We start from the raw sequence: 9986 nt of genomic DNA, 5'->3' as shown, positions 1-9986 counted from the left end.
TTCTGGTTCTCAGGCCTTCAAACTTAAGCTGGGACCATATCACTAATTTTCCTAGGTCCTTAGTTTATGGATAGCAGATTGTGGGACTTCTTACCTTTCGTAATTGTGGGAGTCAATTCCTTATAAAAAAGCTATTTTTACATATGTATCACATATATTATTCATAAAAATATTAATATAGATGTATATCATAATATATAATTCTGATTGGTTCTGTTTCTCTGGACTACATGACTAATACAGAGTATAAGTATTATTGGAAAATTCACTTATATACATAAATACTCCTCTTAAAATTAGCTTATGTACATAAACAGTATGAGAATATCAGTTATTTTCATATGCAAAACTAGAATCTAATGAACTTAAAAAAGAAGTTAAATAGAATCTATGTGGTGTTCTATATATAAAATAAAAATTATGAAGATGCAAGTTATGAAAGAGCCATGGATGACTAACCTGGAAATACAATATGTAAAAACTTTTTATTAAAAAAAAATCCCTCTAGAGAAAATAATTATTAGTCATATTTAATTGGCAATTTTCTCCTTCTCTGAGTAAATTAACATTTTCTGCAGTTTGAATGGCATATTTCTAAAGAAAATTTTGGACTAAAGCTCTAAAATAAATATGATATATTTGGAATTACCAATATTGTGTCTTTTATCTCCTTAATCTGATGCCTTGTCACATGCTGATTTATGCTTATTTACAATAATAAAAGAATCTGTTTACAGTAACTGATAAAACCCACTTTTAGTGTTTTTTTCCCCACAGTCAGGCTCTCATGGAATGGATGGTTTGTACTTGAAAAATAAAAACCATATGTACATAGCCTGTAGAAGAGATAACAATTAAAAAATAAAATTATTCAAAATGGGGGCCAAGAGAATCAGGTTTATTTCTCAGCATCTCTACTTGCAAAATAGCTTTCTATATCCTGTTCACATTCTCAATGAAATTTCTCCTCAAACTCATCTCAGAAAGAGACAAATATGTACTGAGCCATTAGTATAGACTGTACTTGTAACAGAAAGAGCAAAGGCCAACAGCTTGTTTTCAGAATTTTTGCCTCCACACAAATCATTACTAAATGCAAGCTTCAGTGATAAGAATATTGCCACACATTTAAAATGCATAATTCCATTTTCAAGTGCCTCAATTAAATGAGATTCAATTATAAAATTACCATCACACAAGTCTTGAAACGTTGAAAAACTCAAGAAAATAATAAACTAAAAAGTGTTTGCTCTTTTACTTTTAAAGAATTGGTTAGATTAATTTTCCTTGAAGTATAAGAGTGTTAGAATCAGGGACAGGAGAGAAACCCTAAACTCTTACGAAGAGGAGTGTGTTTAGAGCAAGACCTAAGTTCTCCTTGCAAAACAGAAATGTTGATATCTAAAACAATTATTTTAACACAAAGACTACTTGTAAGATTTCTTTCAGAAAGAAGTAGATTAAAGTTTGATTTTAAGCAATGAGAATTAAGATTATGGTCATAGACAATTTTTATCCTCACAGAGTCAAAATATAAAGTTAAACTAATGCATTTTTTGGTGTGTGCCCTGATACCTGAATGACAATTGCACATCTGACTATCCAAGTGGAAACCCCAAAAGTGGCAATGTTAGCTGGCTGTGTTTTTATTAACATCTGCCTCCCAACAATCACACATTGGTCCATCGTTGACTCATAGTAAGCAAACACGAAGGAGAAAGTTGAAGAAAATAAAATGTAATCCCTCCCTGTCACTGTACTATTGCAATATTGTCAAAAGCAAGTATATAATCATTTCAAATGTGTCCCATAGGACATGAATGCACATGTCCACCATTATACTGACTAGTGCCAGTGCTGCTTCAGAAGACATTTGTCATATTCCTAAGTCTCTTACGAGTCACTTATTTCCTAAATAATTCCAAGCCCTTTGTCCTCCATCATTAATTTTCCTGGCTAGGTTAGCAATAAACTCTAGGAAAAGACTGTGGAAGATGTCATAATCAAAACGTACAATTTTAACTAAGATGAAATCACACAAGAAGAAGCTCTCCTTTTTTCTCTTTCAGATTTTTGATCACTAATAACTGTGGGTCAAGAGTTTAATTAATTGTTTGTCTTAAAGCTAAACCATATACACATTGAATTATTATATACACAGCATACTGGACTCCAAATGTAGCTGTGCATAGCTAAGCATCGAAAATATGGGGAGGATCACTTTCTCTAGCTATATAAAAGATATTATTTAAACCTTTGAAATGTATAACTTGAGGGACCTTAAGAAGTAATCCTGCAGTTTATAATTCTATTTAAAAGGAATTATAAAGCTGAAGATGATTAATACACAAAAACGTAAATGTTGTCTCACAGCTTACAAATAATGTATAGTTAGATGGGAAAAACAAGTAATGTTCATTTAAAAGTTATACTTCACCAGATGCTTCATTTGTATTATCTTATTTAACCTGCATGAGTTACAGATAAAAAAACAGAATCCCAGAGGTAATACAAAAGTTGTAAAGACTGGATATGGATTCAAAGTAGAATTTTTCTGACTCTAAAATCATGTTTGTACTACACCTTGTTCACTTTCACAGATTTTTCAGCCATTACTAATAAAACAAAAAATTGACCAAAGGGCTGAAACAATATGCAGATATGGAAACACTGTGGTGTAATTTTTCTTCCTCCATTAGTGTAAATTGTTTGTTCAAATTAGAGGAATATTCTTGGATAGCTAGTTTGAACCCAGATAACAAAGAATATTGGATTTCTAAGTAATATATCTTTATTTTGGTCTTTAAGTATGTGTTTTTATTCCATCATAGATGTGTATAAAAATCACATGTTTTAATTTAAATATATAATAATGGATTCTGGCTGAGATCTTCTGAATCAGAATATCTGGTATCAGTGCCTTAGTTTACAAATTATGGGGGGAAAATGAAGTAGTAGATTTTCTGGAGAAGTAGGATTTAAAAATATGATACGAACAAGGGATTGGCATGGTTAAAAAAAAATAAAGGGCATGGAGAAAATAATCTGGTGTTAACTGTTTAGAATGGCTCAAAGTAAGAAAGAGACTCATAAAGTCATGTGGGTCTTGAATATAATTTGTCAATAGGAATGTAAGAGACATTTTTAGAACTTTCACTTATACGTCATACTGTACTTGCTTACAGACACCCAAATAATATATAATGATACACAGAATTTATTTCATACTTGAACATTCTTTCTGAATCATTCTGGTGAACCATCCCTAAAACATAAAGACCTAAAAATTACTTTCACTTTTTTTTCTTGAGAAAATATAATATGCTAATGATTCCCTTCCTTATTTTCTCAAATCTAGAATATCTCCCTCCTCCTTTATTTCTCTTGTATTTAGCTCTATCTCATCCATTTATTGTTTTTATTGACCATAGTTTATTTTATATACCATGAGTAAAAATGCAAGTAAAATGTAATCCAAGTTTCCAGAAGAAAATATACTAATAGAAGAAAATGCTATTTTTAACTTAATAGTGTCATTAATGCTAAGATGAAAATGTAGACAAGTATAGTAAAAGTCTAAGGAGAGTGTGCTAAATTTTGCCAGCGTGGCCACAAAGTCATCATAGAAGATGTATGCTGGAATTTAAGAAGGGCTTTTTATAGAATCAGAAATATTTTGCCTAATAAAATATCTTGCCTAACAAAATAGTGTGAAAAAAATCACAAGACTATACAACAGAATGATTCAGAAGTTATGAATATGTGTCTAAAATTAGGGTATGACTTACAATGGGCATGAAGGGGAGTACTATATGCAACAAGATGTACACTTAGATGGAGAAGGACACATACTAGTTGCTGAATTATGTATTGCTCTAATTGATGCTCAATTCTGTAAGCAATGGGAAGCAAAGTATTTAACAATTAGATTTTACTTTCTGAATGATCCATTGGTACACTTGCAAATAATACTATAAATGCAAGATATCAAACATGCACTGTCAGTAGCAGTGATGACATTGAAAGACTTTATCTCCAACATCTTTATTCTCTGAGGTAATCATCTAGTTTATAACATTTACCTTAGATTATGAGGCAACTATCTAACTTATCTTTTATTTTTTCTTCATAAGATTCATTTAAATTTAATTTTCAGAGAATAAAATTTGCCAAATTTACTTACTGGGCAATGTTTTCCATTTTCCCTTCATATATTACATTTCAGTCAATATATAAAAACTTGTCAATATTATTTTTGACTAGTCCAGTCTTTTTCTATTTGTACTCATCTTTCAGAAATGCACACTTTGTAGTACCTTATCTTGAAAGAAGATGTGCAAATCAAATACAATGTCCCCAAAGTCAAAGAGTCTTCTTCTTTTTTTTTTTTTTTAACTTCATACTGAGTCAGCATGTATTAGCAGTAAAAACAAGAAGGTATTGAGGTGGCAGTTTGGTTACCTCTATGATTGACATTAGTGAAATTATAACCTTTCCAACCTTTTAAAACTTAGAAACAAGGCCAAACTCAATAAAATATGTCTTCACTGGGCTGCTCTAATGTTTAACAAATGAATGTTATTAAGGAAGTCTTTGAAATGCCTTAAATAATTGTGTTAGACTTATATTTAATCATTCATAATAATGAGAACTGCATAGCTACATCTCATCATAATTTTTCATCTACAAAGTAAACATTAAATATTTGTTGAATACATTCTACTTAGTTACTTTTGAAAATTCTTCATAAAGAGAAAATGCCAAGAAGGCTGATATTACAGAACAGTAATCACATCCCCTTGGGTGTTGTACTTTGTCTTCTGTAGAAGTTAATAGTAATCACTAACTTACTATCTGTTGATAAGAGTCCTTTTAATTTATTTTTGAGCAGTTGGTTTATTTTATAGCTAATTTTGCACAATTGCTTTATCAGCTACAATTTTGAAGCTGAGTCAATGTTTAACTAATTGCTAAAACTCTCAGTTATCCTTTAGGCAAATAAAGTGAATTTTACTGTGACATAGAGTTATTTAATAAACTAATAAACATGGGAGTGAGAGAAATGCACAATGATCTTATTTCTTGGAAACTTTTTGTTGCATACAATTTTTCTTAAATAATTGCTGCTAGGTTTAATTAATATTGTCCTTATACATTCATCTTTTCAACATAGAGAAACTATTACTCTTCAACTAGGATGTGTTTTTTGCCTATAGCAGCCTTTGAAAAGATAAATAAAATTGACAAACCTTTAACCAGACTTATCAAGAAAAAAAGAGAGAAGATCCAAATAAATAAAATAAAAAATAAAGGAGTAGCAGTAATAACTATTACCACAGAAATAAAATAGGATTGCAAGAAATTACTATGAACAACTGTATGCCAATAAATTTGATAACCGACATGAAATAGATAAATTTTAGAAATATACAATCTTTCAAAACTGAATCAGGAAGATGCAGAAAACCTGAAGTCGTCGGCAGCCGTCCGTCTCGAGAGACGATGGTGTAGCTTCTTAAGAGTCTATCTGCACCGCCGAGAATGGCTGTGCAGTCCGACTCGGGAGTGACCTGAAGAGACTGATAATAACTAGCAAAACTGAAGCAGTGATTAAAACAAACAAACAAAAAAACTCTTGAAACACAAGCGCCCTGGACCAGTTGGCTTCACAGGCGAATGTTACCAAACTTTCAAAGAAGAACTAATACCTATCCTTCTCAAACTATTCCAAAAAATTCAAGGAAGAAGACTCACAAACTCATTCTATGAGGTCACTATTATCCTAATTCCAAAATGAGGTAAAGACACAACAAATAAAGAGAATTACAAACCAATATCTCTGATGAGCATAAATTCTAAAACCCTCAACAAAATATTAACAGCCAGGATCCAGCAATACATTACAAAGAATATACACCATGATCAAGTGGGATTTATTCCAGTTAAGCAAGGATAGTACAAAACTTGCAGATCAGTAAATGTAATATATCAGTTTATGTAATATATTACATAAACAAAAAGGACAAAAATCACATAATCATATCAATAGATGTTAAAAAGCATTTCATAAAATCCAGCACCCATTTATAATAAAAATACTCAGCAAAATGGGAATAAAGGGAGCATACCTCAACATAAGGAAGGCCATATCCAAAACCTACTGCCAACATTATACTCAATGGGCAAAACCTAAAAGTGTTTCCCTTAAGATTAGGAAAAAGATAAAGGTGTCAGTTTTACAACTCTCATTCAACAAATACTGGAATTTCTAGTCATAGCAATCAGACAAGAAGAAGAAAGCATGCAAATTGTAAAGGAGGAAGTAAAACTGTCGTTATTTGCAGATGACATAATAGAGTACAATGAAAACCCTATAGACTCCACCAAAAAAAAACCTACTTGATCTAATAAGTGAATTTGATAAAGTAGTGGGATACAAAGTCAATATTCAGAAATTTATGGCATTTTTGTACACCAACAATAAACTATCAAAAAGAGAAACTAAGAAAAATCCCATTTATCATAGCAACAACAACAACAAAAAGTACCTAGGAATAAATTTAACCAAGGACAAAAGACATGTCTATGGAAAACTATAGGTCACTGAAGAAAGAAATTGAGGAAGACACAAATAAATGGAAGCATATACCATGTTCATGAATTGGAAGAATTAACATAATTAAAATGCCCTTACTAACCAAAGCAATCCACAGAGTCAATGCAATTCCAATTAAAATACCAATGTCATACTTCACAGATCTAGAACAAATATTCCAAAATTTATATGTGACCAAAAACAACCCCAGAAAGCCTCAGTAATCTTGAGAAAGAAGAACAATTTTGGAGCGATCACAATACTTGATAGCAAAATATATTACAAGACCACTGTAATCAAAACAGTCTGGTACTGGCATAAGAACAGAAGACACACAGATCAATGGAACAGAATAGAGAGCCCAGAAATAAACCCAGGTCTCTATAGTCAATTAAATTTGAAAAAGGGGGCATGATCACACAGTGGAGTAAAAATATTGTCTTTAATAAATGGTGCTGGAAGAACTGGACTGGTACATGAAAAAACTTTAAACTAGATCACCAACTCACACCATACATCAGAAGAAACTCAAAATTGGTAAAATACTTAAATATAAATCATATTACATAGAGGAAAACATCGACAGTAAAAATTCAGCTATCTCACATGGCAATATTTTGCTAATATATCTTTTAAGGTAAGGGAAATAAAGGAAAAAATATACAAATGTGACTACATCTAATTAAAAAACTTCTGCATGGCTAAAGAAACCATCAAAAATATTAAAAAGGAACCAACCATATGAGGGAACATACTTTCCAATGATATATCAGACAAGGGCTTAATTTCTAAAATATATAAAGAATTCATATGACTTAACACCAGTAAGACAAGCAATGCAATTAAAAATGGGCAATGAAACTGAATAGACATATCTCTGAGGAGGACACACTGAGGCCCCATAGACATATGAAAAAATGCTCAACATCACTAGCCATCAGAGAGATGCAAATTAAAACCACAATGAATTGTCACCTCACACTGGTCAGAATGGCTATCATTAATAAATATACAAACAACAAGTGCTGGCAAGGATCTGGAGAAAAAAAAAAAAACATAGTGCACTGTTGGTGGGAATGCAAACTGGTGCAGCCACTGTGGAAAACAGTATGGAATTTCTCCAAAAAACTAAAAATGGAACTACTTTTTGATCCAGCTATTCCACTGCTGTGAATATACCCTAAGAATCCTGAAACACCAATTCAAGGATCTTATGCACCCCAGTGTCCTAAGTGCCCATCAGTAGATGAGTGGATTAAAAAATTGTGGTACATTTACATAATGGAATACTACACAGTAGAAAAAAATAAGGAATTCCTACCTTTTGTGACAGCATGGATGAAACTGGAGAATCATGGAATAGCCTGACAGGGGTAAGAGGGTAAGACGGAGGTGGGGATTGTGAAGAAATTGAAGGCACTAGGAAAGGAATATATATATGAAGGATCCATGGACATGGACAATGAGGTGTGGATGGGCAACATGGTGGGGGGCACACTTAGTAGAGTGGGGCAAAGGAGGAAATAATTAGAACAACTGTAACAGCATAAACAATAAAACATAAAAAATATAAAAGGAAGTTGGTCACAGAGAGTACTGGTCAGGATGGAAGGTATGGCCTGGATTAAGCTCTGAATTAATTTCATCTGGTTTACTGTTCTCTGTAAAAATGTATTTGCTCTGTCCTGTCTCCTGTCTCCCAAGATTTGTTGTGAGTTTAAATTGATGTTAGAGTAAATTAATTACATGGATTTATTTCCACAATGACGGTATATTAAACACTTATTAAAATTTGAATAACAAAAGTTTGAAAAATACAGAAAAAATAAAGGTATATTGTTTGAAAAAAAAAGGAAAGAAAAATAATCTACCATAGAGTGTTGTGTTAATCTTATACTTTTCTCTCTAAAAACAGATGGAGTGTTTGGCACTTTGCATAGATTATAAATAAAGACACATACAGGGCTTTGGTCTTTCCGTTAATTACACTTATTACAAGTCCACAAATAATGGTCTAAAAGGAATTACAAGCAAGGTTTAGGTCTTTTAAATTAGAACAATGTCTGAACATTTCTTGAAAATATGACAAATTATTAAGCTTTTTACCCTAAAGTGGTTACTATTTTTCATGAACAGTAAATGTTGTATAAAGTAGGGTTAAAACTAACTAGAAAAAGCACTTATGGTACTTGCAAATATAATAAAAGAAATGCAAAAGTATTATTTCTAGGTGTACCTAGATAAATACAACAAATGCTTTGATAAATCTACCTTTAGAGGATCAATTAAATATTGACCAATGGAAGATTAATTAAATGTTCAGAACTATTTTGATAAGTTTTCACTGATGGTTTGAGATTTGGGTGAAAACTGCATGAAATAGCTAAACTCTTGTTCCTTTGAACAATGAAAGAAAAAGCAATACCCAGATTTAAAGGAGCAGGGCATGCCTTGAAAGAAGACAAAGAAAGAAGGCAAAGTATGCCATTTTGGAGTGTAAGAAAAAGCTAGTAGATTTTATTATTATTATTATTATTATTATTATTATTAACTTTAATGAGACTCAATTTACATAAAATTAAATGCATGTACTTGTCTTCAATTTTATCAATTAAAAAGAAGTCTGTAACTACCACAAAGTCAGACTATGGGACATTTCCATCACACATAGAACATCTTTTGTGACTCTTTCCAGTCAATCTTCTATTCCCTCATCCCAGAAACCACTGATTCTGTCGAAATAGATTAGATTTGTCAATAGGATGGCTTCTTATAAATGTAAATTATACATTCTTCTAAAATTTCTGACTTCATTTGATCAATGAAATTCATCCACGTTGCATACTCTATAGACAGTGCGAATATAAATTTTGGCAAATTTCATTCAACTATAGATTTCTTTAAAAAGAAAATGAAAAAGCCATATCTACTAAATATCCTTCAAACAGTAAAGGCTAAACTGATTTAAAAAAGAGTGCATTTTGTGTACCTGTGATATTGAAAATTTCATAATAAACTTTTTTTGTTTCCTCAAAACTTAATAGAATCAAGATTTTTACATTATAAAAATTGTAAGGAATAGAGATATTAACAGTCTATTTTCAGTGGACGTGTCAAACTACAAAATGTCAGTTATGGGGTCTCTGAGGAAACTGGATGACAAAGAGGAAAACAGGATGCATGAGAGAGGACGTCGCAGGTAGAGCTAGGAGCAGGGAACTTCCTTCCACTACTCATAACAAATGCCTTCAAGAACAAAGAGGCGAGGGAATAGCTAATCATTTTTAGACACGGTCAGAAAGATTGTACCTCCCGTAGTACTCAGCCAATGAGGAACAGCGGGGAAGGGTCCTGAGCACTAGGGAATAAAAGCCCCGCTGTATCTCCACTG

This window comes from Furipterus horrens, unplaced genomic scaffold, assembly GCF_987537825.1.
Source record: "Furipterus horrens unplaced genomic scaffold, mFurHor1.1.pri manual_scaffold_5, whole genome shotgun sequence".
In the NCBI taxonomy this organism is placed as follows: domain Eukaryota; kingdom Metazoa; phylum Chordata; class Mammalia; order Chiroptera; family Furipteridae; genus Furipterus; species Furipterus horrens.
Note: the sequence above shows the minus strand (reverse complement) of the source record.